The sequence below is a fragment of the Vitis vinifera genome, chromosome 16 (assembly GCF_030704535.1).
Source record: "Vitis vinifera cultivar Pinot Noir 40024 chromosome 16, ASM3070453v1".
In the NCBI taxonomy this organism is placed as follows: domain Eukaryota; kingdom Viridiplantae; phylum Streptophyta; class Magnoliopsida; order Vitales; family Vitaceae; genus Vitis; species Vitis vinifera.
The window spans coordinates 4,750,023-4,763,339 of NC_081820.1; the positions used below are offsets into that span (position 1 = coordinate 4,750,023).

At 34.6% G+C, this 13,317-nt stretch overlaps 1 pseudogene; it reads right to left on the reverse strand.

The window, feature by feature from the left end:
* Positions 1 to 1,723: 1,723 nt before the first annotated feature.
* Positions 1,724 to 3,363, reverse strand: LOC109124220 (probable carbohydrate esterase At4g34215; annotated as a pseudogene).
* Positions 3,364 to 13,317: the final 9,954 nt, after the last annotated feature.

Below are 13,317 nucleotides of genomic sequence, written 5' to 3' on the forward strand. Positions count from 1 at the left end.
ATCTTAGCGAATATGGGACATTTGAGGGTGCTTAATTTAAGTGAGACTAGAATCAAAGAACTATAGAGCAACATTGGATATTTGGAATCTCTTGAATTTTTTAGCCTTTCAAATTGCTTTAACTTCAAGAAAATTCCAGAGATTCAAGGGAATATGAAATGCTTAGATACACTTCTTTTAGGAAACACTGCTATTAAGGAACTTCTAGACAACATTGGGTCCTTAGAGGCTCTTCAAACTCTTTCTGTCAATGGTTGCTCAAATCTTGAGAAGTTTCCTGAGATTGAAAGGAATATGGGGAATCTACGACATCTTTTTTGCAGGAAAGATTGCTACAAAAGAATTATTGTGCTCAATAGGTCATCTCATCGGACTTAATAGCTTAAATTTAGAAAACTATAAAAACTTGAGTGGTCTTTCAAGCAGCATTTATGGGTTAAAATACCTCAAACGACTCTTTCTCAATGGTTGTTCAAATGTAGAGGCTTTTTAAGAGATCATGTTTGATATGGAACATTTCTCTTCCTTTTATTTATGTGGAATGGCTATAACAGAGTTGCCATCATCAATTGAACGTCTAAAAAATCTTAACTTGTTGGAATTGAGCAATTATGAGAACCTTGTGACTCTTCCAAATAGTATTGGTAATTTGACACGTCTTAGAAGTCTTTGTGTTCGTAACTGTTCAAAGCTCCATAAATTACCGACAATTTGAGAAGCTTGCAATGTTGCTTAAGAGACCTGGATGTAGTTGGTTGCAATCTAATGGAAGGAGCAATCCCTAGTGATTTATGGTGCCTATCCTCACTGGAATCTTTAGATGTAAGCAAAAACCACCGATGCTATTTCCCAATTTACATTATTATTCTAGGAAGCAGTGGAATACCATAGTGGATGAGTGATAAGAGCATGGGATGTGAAGTAAGAATAGAACTCCCATATAATTGGTATAAAGATGACAATTTCTTGGGATTTTCTTTATTCTCCATCATCTTCCACTTGACGATGATGAAGAATGCAAGACAACGTATCCTTGTTGTAATTTTGAATTGAGCATATCCCATGGTGATCAAACCAAACGGATGTATAGATTTTCGTGGCCATTAAGTTATCAAACCTACGATATTTATGGTATGGAAAAATTGATCCTCCAACAACGTTTTGGCTACGAAAAAGGTGACACATCAGATCCAGCTTTGCATGTGATCTATTTGTTATCTGTTACACGTTCACACAACTCTGAAGTGGTCCAACACCACGTTCCTAAACTGTAGGGAAGTGAAAGATGATTGGTGGAGGACTTAGTCAAGGTGTTGGACCTGATACCAAATGTCATCTTCACACAATTCTGAAGTGGTCCAACACCTTGACCAAGTTCTCCATCAAATCATCTTTCACTTCCCTACAGTTTAGAAACGTGTTCCACAACTGATGCATAATGGTGGCAAATGGAAAACGATGTGGTTTGATGGGAAGCCATAGCTCTATATATCAGTTTTTGGTCCCGACCTCGTCTCTCTGCTGTTGTTTTCTTCATCAGTGATACACCATCTAATGAGAAAGATCAGAGTTTGAAAAATGAAAGATCTGCAACAACTAGTTAGTATAGAATTCAAAACAATGGTTGGTGGTAAGTAGTTGATCCTAAATCTTTTTAGATTTGATTCATATGGAAAAAGTTTCATACATTTAGATTGAATGTCCATGTAATATTACATTTGGTATTAGAGCCTTATGATTCTTACCTTTGCTTTGGTATTGATTTTTTGCATGAGATACTTTGTTACATTTTTTGATCTCTTAAATCACTGCATAAAATGAAATACCTTGCTTGCTGCCGGGAACGTCAAACTTGTCTTGACCAATTACCAAACATATTTTCATAAAAACCAACTGGGTATCATGAGATGCAGAGATTATGGAATTTATTAAGGGATTTGACGAACCTGGATGATTGGGAGAGAAGGCGAGATCTTGACGAACATTTTGGATTAAGCTCTCCATGTTATCCTTATACGACTTAGTGTTGTTATGCGATGATGTATCCCTCTCTTCTTGATACCACAACAACGCTTTGATCTCCCATCCGCTTTTCATTGACTCTTTAGCCCTGTTCACCATGTTCTCATACAAGGGCTGTCCAGGTGCCCACTCTTTGATGGCGGTGCCGCCAACCGTGCACGACACCAACCCCACCACCCCACGCGCTTTCTCACGGTGTTTGTGAACGACATCCTCGGTCCCATGCCACAGGCCTTCTTGGTATCGATATCGGCATGGAGGGGCTCGCGGGCAAACTCCCAGTGGAGCTGGGCGTTGAGGCGGGGGATGGAGGAGTCGGGGTTGCATTCCGGCAGAACCACCTCGTCCCATTTGTGGTGGTCGTTGACGTCGTCGCGGCCAGCCATGTTGATCTGGCCGGAAATAATAGAGGTTGGCCTGCTGGTGATGCAGGTAGCTGGAGGACACCGGTGAAGTTGTTCTTGCTAGTGATGCAGGCGACTGGAGATCACCGATGAGGCTGTTCCTACTGGTGATGTAGGCGATCGAAGGGCACCGGTGAGATTGTTCCTGTTGGTGATGTAGGTGGCTAGAGGGCACCGTGTGTGGCAAAGGCTCTTCTTGCCTTTGTGATGCAGGCGACTCCAAGGTTTGGACTGCTGCTAGTGTTGGAAGTTTGCTGCTCTTAGTATCGGTGCGGTGCTGCCGGTGATAGAGCAGTCCATGCGGGTGGCGAAAAAAAATAGGATCATGAGTTCGGTGCAGGTGAAGTTAAGATGACGAGCCTAGAGAGATATTAGGTTTCCAATGAAGCCCACTAAAGTTTTAGGCTATGGGGATAAAAGAAAATTTGAGCCATGGGACAAATGTGAAAGTTGGGCCAGTTTAGGCCTTTATGGCCCGTTTTGAAATATTTTTGTTGGGCTTGGAATTGGATTGTGTTTTTTATATGGGCTTGGGCACCCAATCATAATCTGAAATCTCTTTTACTTAAAAAGAAAAATTAATTATTATGTGATTTTTTTACATGCAAATTAAATTATTTTATGCTAATTTATATGTTTGTATGTGTAAATTTGTAGCTTTAATTGCATGAAATGTAGCCTAAATTTGTGCTAGATAAATTAAAGTTATGACATATAGTTTAAATGTCTAGTGAACCATATAATTTTAAATAATTAAAAAATAGTCACAACATCTTTAATTATATAAAATTATATATTGAGTGGATAAGGATCACATAATGGACATTAATTGTAATTAATTATATAAATATAACGATTTTACCCCACAAGGATTTCATTATGTTTATATAATTAATTAGGATAAAATGTTAAAATTAGTCTTTCCTAATTTACCCATAGGAGTTAAGAATAATTAATTTAATGGTTTATCATAAAGCTTAAAGATAGAAGATATCAAACTATATTCATAATAAATATCATAAATTCAGTAAAAATAGTTTGATAAGATCTATCATAAAGATAATGAATCTAATTGAATTAAAGATTTAGCCCATAAGCAATTTTTAATAAAACTAGACTCAATTTTTAAGCGTTTTTTACATTGGTAAAATACAAATTTATTAAAGCCTCAAATATTAATAAGCTTGTAATCTTTTTGTGCAGTTTTACCTAGCATATCTAATATTGGTTGTGAGGTACCTGACCTCAAGGGAGATAACTTTAAGTTATGGAAGGAGAGAGTTATTCTTCAATTAGGGTGCATGGACATAGACTATGCCATAAGGAAATATGAACCACCTAAGATCACTGATACTAGCACACTTGATGAAATTCTATTGTACGAATGATAGGATAAATCCAATTGCCTCAGCATGATGTATATTAAGACAAAAATTAGTGCTGGTATACGTGGTTCAATCGAGCATGTTATTAAGATCACTGATACCAGCACCTGATGAAATTCTATTATACGAACGCTGGGAGAAATCCAATCGCCTCAGCGTGATGTATATTAAGACAAAAATTAGTGCTGGTATATGTGGTTCAATCGAGCAACATGAGAATATCCGTAAATTGCTAAAGGCTATTGGCGAGCAATTCGTCACTTCAAATAAAGCCTTGGCGAACACCCTAATTATGAAGTTCACATCCCTGAAGCTCACTGGTATAAAAGGTGTACGTGAACACATCATGGAAATGAGGGACATAGTGGCTCAACTGAAGAAGCTCGAGGTAGAAATGTCTGAATCCTTCTTGGTGCACTTTATCCTTAACACTCTTCTGCCTGAGTATGAACCTTTCAAAATCTCTGACAACACACATAAGGATAAGTGATCTATAAATGAATTGATGACCATGTGTGTTCAAGAGGAAAGAAGGTTAATGATGGAGCAAGGAGAAAGTGTCATGCTGGTAGCGCAGAAGAAAGGAAAGAAAAGAAAATCTCAAGCCAGTTAGAAAGGGAAGCAAAAAATTCCTCCCAAATCTAACATTAAGGAAGACGAAAAGTGTTTTTTCTATAAAAAGAAAAGACACGTGAAGAAGAAATGTCTGAAATTTCAGAAATGACTTGAGAAGAAAGGTAACCCTACCTTATTTGTTTGTTATGAATCTATTATGGTTAATGTAAATACCAACACATTGTGGATTGATTTTGGATCTACAATCCACATTTCAAATTCCTTGTAGGGTATGCAAAACCTAAGGAAGCCAGTGAGTAGTGAGCAATTCATCTTATTCGGAAACAAGATGGGCTCGCATGTGGAAGCAATAGGGACATGTTATTTAACTTTAGATGGTGGTTTTGTTTCGGAATTGCAAAGGACCTTTTATGTACTAAGTTTCTCACAAAACTTGATTTTAGTTTCTAGACTTGTACCGTTTGGATATTCCTTTCATTTTTCAAAAACATCTTTCATTTTGATTTATAAATCTGATTGTGTTGGGAATGGTATTTTGTCTGATGGTCTTTATCACATATTCTTACAAAATGATACCACTTATAATTCATTACATGTCCAAACTGGAATTAAGAGATGTGTTGTAAATGAGGATTCCTCTACATTATGACACCGGAGATTAGGTCATATCTCTATAGATAGAATCAAAAGGTTGGTAAATGATGGGGTACTTAGTACTTTAGATTTTACTAACTTTGAGACTTGTGTGGACTGCATTAAGGGAAAGTAGACCAACAAGTCAAAGAGAGGTGCGACAATGAGTTCCGGTTGTGAGTGTTAGCAATACGTGGAATGATTTCGATTGGGGTAATCTTCTTGTATGGCATACATGGATATTTGGTGGAGTCACAGGTGAAGAGAGCATGCTTGTAAGCACATTGCATTGGTAGTAATTTTTTTTTCTTTTGTTTGTTTTGGGCTACCATGATGTTCCAAGCCCATGAACTTTACTTGAAATCCTTTCTCCACCTTGGGCCCACCACTAAGTGTGGTCATTTTGGCACACGTTCCCAATGACACTTGACTTTTTTTGGTTTGTTGATATTTTAGTAACTTTTCCAAAATCCATTTTTTCAAATGCCTTTCATAATTCTACTTATCAAATAATATCAAAACTTTTATTTTAGAATAGTCTTTCTTAGATCCAATTCTCAAATAATTTCAAATTTTCCATTTTTGAATAATTTTCTAAAAATTCCATTTTTCACATTTATTTATTTAATCATCATTAGTTTCATTATTATTATTATTATTATTATTATTATTATTATTATTATTCCATTTATTTATTTATTTTAAAATTTCCAATCTTTAAACAATTTTTCAAAACTCCGTCTTCCAAATTTAATTTTCAATCTTAAAAGTTCCACTATTCACGTTCATTTGTTTAAATATTATTTCCTTTATTATTATTATTATTATTTCATTTATTTATTTATTTATTTAAAAAATTCCACTATTCACATTCATTCATTTAAGTATTATTTTCATTATTATTATTATTATTATTCCATTTATTTATTTATTTAAATTTCCATCTTTAAACAATTCTTCAAAATTCTGACTTCCAAATTTAATTTCCAATTTCCAAAATTCAAATTTTCACATTTATTTATTTAATCATTATTAATTTCATTATTACTATTATTTTATTTATTTATTTATTTATATTTTAAAAAATCTATCTTCAAATAATTCTTCAAAATTCCAATTTTTAAAATTTCCATTTTTAAATAATTTCCAAGTTTTCAATTTTCACAATTTAATTTTCAAAACTCCAATTCTCAAATAATTTGTTAATTTCTTTCAAATTTAATTTCCAAAGTTCCAATTCCTTAATTTAATTTTCAAAGCTCTAATTCTCAAATAATTTTAAAATTTCCAATTTCTTTCAAATTTAATTTCCAAAATTCCAATTCTTAAATTTAATTCCCAAGACTTCAATTTTCAAATAATTTTCAAAAATTCTGTTTTCTCTCGAATAATTTTAATTTCACTCTGGTGCTCAAATAATCTTCTGTTCCTCTTGATTTTAATAAGTGTGAATGAATTTTTCATAATTCCAAAATAATGGAATTTGTGATATTAATTCATGCAAAACAAATTGGGCTTTGGTGGGGGCCCTACACATGAGATTTCTCTTCTGATTGTTAATTGCTAAGCCTAATGAATATTGTTTGATTTTTGTTTTGATCTTTGACATGCATGCGATATATTTTGTATTTATTATTGCGCACTAACTCTGTTTTATGATGGCACATTACTCGCTTGCTACCAAGGTACGCACCCGTTCTCACTCTGACCATTCTCCATGTTTTGTTTTGGCTCCCAATGTATGATCATATTTTGGTATCCACGTTTAATCAATCAATTGCCACACGTGCTTCATCTTATTAGCAAAGACCCATTTTTAGGGACTTAGAGAAGTGCTACAATCTTTACCGTACCTTCCTGATAAGTAACTTGACCCTCAAACCCTGACTTGGTTTTTTGTAAACCACCTTTTCCAATTAAGAAGTCACACTTAGGGTTTTTTTCTTATTTTGTTTACCCTTTAAAAATAAAACAAAAATAAGTGGCGACTCAAAGTCATTTTCTTAATAAATAAATCATTTTTCAAATAAAAATCGAGCTCACCATCGAGTGGAAGTGTATGAGCCAAAATACGGGGTCCACACATTAGAAAAACCAAATATAATTGGAATAGATTCTATTTTTGTTCTTTTTCTTTTGTTTTTTTAATAGAATTTAAATCTAAATTTTTCTTATTATAAGATACTTTAAAATAAAACTAAGATAAAGATTGCTTAATTTTTTTACAAAATAAATACAAAAAATTTCAAAATCAAAACTAAAATTCTACCACTTATGGCCATTAATTTTGTATCATAATTCATTTAATTCTTAGTGCAATTAATTTTCATAAATTCCTATAAATTCATCATTTAACAATGAATAAAAATACTAAAATAATAAAATTTCAATTAAAAAGGATTTTTTTATTCATCTTTTGAAATTTCAACCTCTTGTGGCACAACAAAACTAAAATAAACTACCATATATCAATTGTAATGATTTTTTTCTATGAAAATTCTAAAACATAATGAATTTTTTCTATGAAAATTCTAAAACGTAATTTACGCTCATCTAAATACCTACAAGAATAAAAAAAATTATTAATTTTAAAAAATAAAAGTTAGGATTTGATATTCTTTCCCAATTTAAAAATTAAAAACTTGATGAATTAAGCTTGATAATGAAATATATATTTCAATCACAAATCTATAAATTTAAAGATGCACCATATAGAAATAAGTCTTAACTTTCTAACATTTTCTTAGCAATCAAGCATAATTATAAACTTGATTATTATCTAATTACCAATTTCCTAACTAATTGCATAAATAATAATTATATAATTTTATTTTTATAATATTTTGGGACATTTGAAAAATTGTTAAATTACTATTTTTAAAATTAAAATGAGAAAAAAAAAATTAATTTTATGGATTTTTTTAATGTGTAAAATCACCATTTGACCTTCAAACATGAATAACAAACACTTTAACATTATTTTTATATGATTCTTCAAACTTATTTCACTTATTTTCCTCCATTATATAACGATAAAATAATTTTTAAATACATAAATTTCTAATTAATTTTAATCATATTTGGTTTTCTTTCATGTTTTTCATAATGCAATTAAACATAAAAAAAATCATTTTCAAAAACATGAAAAAGCATTCAACTCTATTTAGATATAGTCAAATTTAGATTTCTTTAGATTTTAGAGAAAAAAAAAACTAGTGTTCTTAATGGATTGTAACAAACTTTAACTACCACAATTACTAATAAAAAATTAAAAAGTTGTTACTCTTATGCAAGTATCTCTTCATATGATTATAACAATTCATATGAATGAAAGTTTGTCACAAGATTTATTGCTAGAAATGAAATTATAAATATAATGTTTCTAATTTGATAATTAATCATAATTACATGCTTTTTAAAAACAAAAATAACTAAGGATAGAAGCATTGTATTTAAATATTATAAAAAGAAACACAATTATTACAATGACAATTTCTCTTTCTTGAATACAAACCAACTATTATTTTTAAATTATTATTATTTTTCTTTTTTCGGTAATCAGTTTCAAAATTTTTTCTTATGATTAGTAGTATTTAATTGTGGAACTTCATTCTATATTTAAAATTCTTTTGACTCTATTATTCATAATGGTTAATTAAGCACTTTCAATTATATGATTCTACAATTTATTAAGCTCTTTTGAATATATTATTTCTAATTAAATTTAGAGATCATTTGATATTGATTTTAGGAAGCGCTTCTAGTCTTTTTAATGCTTTAAAAATTTTATATTTTAAGTATTAGAAATATTAGAAACACTTTTTAAAAGCACTACCTAATGCACTCTTAATGGTTTATTATTAAACTCTTTTCACTATAGAATTTCCTAATTGGTTGGTTTGAAGAAAGTTGTTAAATTTTCAAATAAAATGCTAAAAAAATTTTAAAATTACATTATCTCCTAATTGAACCTATATTTTATTACAATTTTTAATTATATCATCTCACACTGCATAGTTTGAAGAAGATAAAGGAAATCTTCTGACTAATTGGTTAAGAAAAACATTACAATTAAATTATCTTCTAATTATATCCATGCCATATTAAAGTTAGGTCCATGCCTCAAAGAAAAAGTGAAAGTTTTAAGTTTTATAATTAATTGGTTTATGATTGAAAAGAAAAAAATTATGTTTAATCCAAAGTAAAGAAACTTCTATAGTACATCTTCAAGAATGAATTAAAATTAATGTATTTATATGATATTATACAAAAGTTAATTACATAATAAAAATTTTAAAAATTGGGTTGTTGTCCTTTTTGAATAAAATTCTTATTTTTTGTCTTCAAAATTGGAAATGAGTTATAAATCCTATATATATATATCACGTTACAAAATGTAAATTTGAGGGAGTAAAAATTGTTTATACCTCAATTTTTTTAAAAACAATTTTAAAATTATTACTTTTTCTATGTAAGCCTATAAAAATTCTCTTATTTATATAGAATTTTAAAAACAGAAAATAGGAATTGCATCCAAATGTACCTGTAGACCCCCATTTAGGCATGGGTCACCTTTTCTCTATTTTTGCAGATCACATCTTTAACCAGGCGTCACTATCCCAGCAGGCCACGTGTCACATCCTTAGTGGCCGCAAGGAACCAACCTCGCTTTTTGAAGTTGCAGTAGGACTTCAACACGTAGAAGATACTTTTAGCTGGCAGCTGCAAGAAAAGGGGGCTGCAGAAGGAATGTGTCAGGAAAAAAGGTGGCTGCAACAGAGATCGTGGGGAGGACAAAGAAAAGGGAGAACAGATACGAAAAAGAGGAAGATATTTGTTTTTCTGAAAAAAAGAGATTTTTTGGGAAAGAAAGATATTTTTCCGAGGGTGGGAAAAATGAGAGAGAGGGATGAAACGAAAGGAGGTGGTTCCATTAAAAAAGAAAGAAGAGAGGAGATGAGGTGTTTTAGAACGGAAAAGGAGAGGGAAACTCGGTTGAGAGGGCTGAGACTTGTTTTCTTTTTGGCTTGAGGAACCAGGTATGTACGCAGTTTTCTCCTCGTCTCTCCTTATTCATTGATTTTCCATAGCATAATGCTGTTTTGGGTGGATGTTGAAGGCCACTGATTTGTTTGTTGATATGCATGCCTGCATGTGTGTAGATTTGTCCATCTTTTAATTTGATATGCTCCTGTTGTGGTTATGGAACGTTTGAGAATCATGAGGGTGGTGGCATCGGATATGGTTTACCCACCTGCTCAGAAGATTCATGGATGATTCATGAAGTGGGTTTTCTAAGATTTTCCTTTATTCATCCATCTCTTTTCGCGCTTTATTCTTTTACTTTTCCTATTTCTTGATACCCGTCCATGGTATGTATCCATTTTCTCATCCCTGCTCGAAAGAGATCCTAGAAAATTTGGAGTAGTTGTCACAGCAGTGAAGCTCACCTTGTCAGCCTCCCCATACCCATTTTCCTCTCATTTATTCTCCATCCCACTTACATGGAGCCTCTCGGGTGCATGTTGTCCACCACCTTTTCACATACCCATTATAACCACTCACCCAAGCCTCCATATCCAGGCAACCCATATCTATCCTTCAGGCTACTTGTAACAACTTTCTACCTTATTCAGGTGTCTCGCACCCGGAATCCTATCCGCCGCCATTTCCATCCGGGTGTCTCACACCCGGAACCCCTTCTGCGCCGCCATTTCTATCCGGGTGTCTCGCACCCAGAGTCCTATCCGCCGCCATTTCCATCCGGGTGGCACATGTACTTTGATGGTGTGGCCAACCATTCTGGATATGGGATAGGCATCTTGTTGATATTCCCTCACGGTGATCACATTCCCAGATCTGTTCGTTTGGTATTCTCGGATCGACATCCGGCCACAAACAACATTGTTGAGTATGAAGCTTGTATTTTGGGATTAGAGACTGCCCTTGAGCTCGAGATTAGACAGATGGAGGTGTTTGGTGACTCCAATCTGGTATTGAGACAGATTCAAGGCGAGTGGAAGACTAGAGATGTGAAGCTTAGGCCTTATCATGCATATTTAGAGCTGCTGGTTGGTAGATTTGATGATTTGAGATATAACCAGTTTGCTGATGCCTTAGCTACTTTAGCTTCCATGATCGGTATTCCTGCTGATGCCCCCGTTCGTCCTTTATTGATCGAGTCGAGATCCGCTCCCGCTTACTGTTGCTTGATTGATGATCTGGAGATAGACGATGGTTTGCCTTGGTACCATGACATATATCACTTTTTGAGACTCGGTGTCTATCCTGAGGCTGCCATGACCAAGGATAGGAGGGCATTGAGACAGTTGGTCACTCGATTCGTGATTTGTGGTGAGGCGCTATATAGACGATCACTTGATGGGGTGCTGCTATTATGTTTGGACCGCGCTTCTGCCGATAGAGTGATGCGAGAGGTTCATGTGGGAGTCTGCGGACCACATATGGGAGGACATATGTTGGCTCGTAAGATCATGAGGACAGGATACTTCTGGTTGACCATGGAGACGGATTGTTGCCAGTTCATTCAGAGATGTCCCGAGTGTCAGATACATGGAGATCTCATTTACGTGCCGCCCTCGGAGTTGCATGCACTAACTTCACCATGGCCGTTTTTAGTGTGGGTTATCGATATCATGGGGAAGATTTCACCGAAATCTTCCAGTGGTCATGAGTTTATCCTTGTTGCTATTGATTACTTCACCAAGTGGGTGGAGGCTGCTTCGTATGCGAGATTGACATCATTTGGAGTTGCTAGTTTCATCAGATCACACATCATCTGTTGCTATGGAGTCCCTCACGAGCTTATTTCAGATAGAGGTGTACATTTCAGAGCAGAGGTCGACGCCTTAGTACAGAGACACGGCATCCGACATCATAGATTGTCTGCATACAGGCCGCAGACAAATGGGGTAGTAGAGGCTGCGAATAAGAATATCAAGAGGATATTGTGAAAGATGGTTGAGACTTCTCGGGATTGGTCAGAGAAGCTCCCATTTGCATTATGGGCTTACCGGACTTCTTTTTGCACCTCTACAGGCGCTACACCCTATTCATTAGTATATGGCATGGAGGCAGTGCTACCTATTGAGATTGAGATAGGATCATTGAGAGTAGCACTAAAGCAGCAGATTCCTGAGATGGATTGGGCTCAGGCTCGATTTGATCAGCTCAATCTCCTAGATGAGAGGAGATTGAGAGCAGTGGACCATGTTTGTGCATATCAAAGGAAGATGGCCCGCGCTTTCAAAAAGCGGGTCAAGCCTAGACCACTACATATAGGTGACTTAGTCTTGAGAGTCATCAGAGGATTGATCAGGGATCCGAGAGGGAAATTCAGACCCAGTTGGAGCGGACCTTATTTCATCAAGGAGTTGTCCCCAGAGGGCTCCGCATGGTTGATGGATTTAGATGGAAACCAGTTCTCAGAGCCAACCAATGTGGATCAGCTAAAGAGGTACTATGTTTGAGCCCATGGTCGCAGGATGGGTGGCCATCATTTTGGTTAGCTATATCCCTTTATCCCCCTTCTGATGATATATAGACTATTGCTAGCCCATTGAGCCTTGCACGCGTTTTATAGCCTTTCTTTCTTGATTGCCTTGCTCACACTTTCTCACTGCGTTGGGGGCCCTTTAGTGTATGCATGCATCATTGTTTAGGAGTCTCATGAGCCTTGGACTTAGGGCTACATTCTCCTCATTATATTCTATATATGTTTGCAACACTGCATTTTCATCTCACCTCATTGGTTGTGTTATTCGTCTCATCTTGTTTATCCTATCTACTACTCATCCGCATCATTTTCTTCCACCCTGAGTGGTGATCCTCCTCAGTTCACTACATGGAGGGTAGTCATGTCATTTCCACTATCTATCCCATGGACACTGATCCAAGGATCCTCAGTTTGAGAAGGTCACCTCATTAGAGAGAGTTTGTGATATATTGATATTTGAGAGCATGTTTATTCATTTTTGATCCCGTCTTTGGGTCTTCTTTGTATGCGTTCAGAGCATGTATAGTTCATTTATATGTTGCAAAAAAAAAAATGAAAAGGAAAAAAAAAAAAACACATGTGTGTATGTGCATAGTGTTATCTATCAATGAGTATGTATGGATATTCGAGGGTCATTTGATCAAGCATGTTTGTTGACGGGAGTTCGTATGTGAGCTTCCCAGGATCCCTCAAGCTTTGTATTCATTTTGTCGTATATCTTGTGAGTGAGATGAGTGACATTCTCTTAGGAGCTCTGGGTCATCGTCCATTCCATCTTTGC